We start from the raw sequence: 1,031 nt of genomic DNA, 5'->3' as shown, positions 1-1,031 counted from the left end.
AAAACTGAGAAATGGCAAATACCGCCTTTTACTTATTTGAGTAAGTCTTTTCTTTAATTTTTTTATATCTTTCTTTTGTATTTACAAATATAGCATTTTTAAAAGTCATTTTCTTCTGATTCTGGCACCACCTTATACTGTAAGCATGCCACGCCACTGCGTAGCCCTCATTAACATAATATAGCCTTACACTAGGACCCACTAGGACTTATAGTTTGACGTCATTTTGTGCAGCGTCTGGTGATTTTTCGTTTGTAGAGCTCAATGAAACACGTGATTCCATAAGTTGAACTGTTGAATAAAACTCACGATTTGTTTTCTTTTGTGGTCAAAGACTTGTCTTTTGACAAAATTTGTTGGTCAGTGTCATGCTATAGATAGTATGCGCTTTGCTAAGAAGTTCACAACATTGCCATCCGGAAGTATCACGGACCATACACAAAACTGTGTGTAACCATGAACATTTATAGTCAGGTTAATACAGTTTAGTGAGAAGTACTCATACACGCGGATGGCAAAAAGTAATAACAAAGACGTGAGTGACACGATCGTCGAACTATCTATAAATTAATGATGGCGACGGGCCAACTAACTAACGCTTGATTGTAAGACGGATAAGAGGTCATTATTTTGAATAGCCAGCGAATTATCTAAGTAGATAAATGGATGTGTCATTGAGTTATTTATTTCTTGAAATCCTTTTATTTTTCTTCAAGTTTTGTTCGACGTGTCAGGTACAACTCGCTTGTTATCCGCTGGCTGTGATTTTTATAGATAGTTCGAAGATGACGTCACTCAGGCCTTTGTTATTGTTTTTGCCATCCGCGTTTGTGCGTTGTTCTCACTAAACTGTATCAACCTGACTATAAACGTTCATGGTTACACAGAGTTTGTGTGTTGGTCCGTTATACTTCCGGATGGCAATGTTGTGAACTCCTTGGCCAAGCGCATTCTATCTATACAGACGCGTCTGAGTACAAGAAACGGTGAAATACACTTTTGGATTTGTGAATAATCAATGTAAAATCGAA

Source organism: Berghia stephanieae, chromosome 11 (assembly GCF_034508935.2).
Source record: "Berghia stephanieae isolate SIO BIC M18660-M18661 chromosome 11, UCSD_Bste_1.3, whole genome shotgun sequence".
Lineage (NCBI taxonomy): Eukaryota > Metazoa > Mollusca > Gastropoda > Nudibranchia > Aeolidiidae > Berghia > Berghia stephanieae.
The sequence above is the reverse complement of the archived record's forward strand: the minus strand, read 5'-3'. Positions refer to the sequence as shown.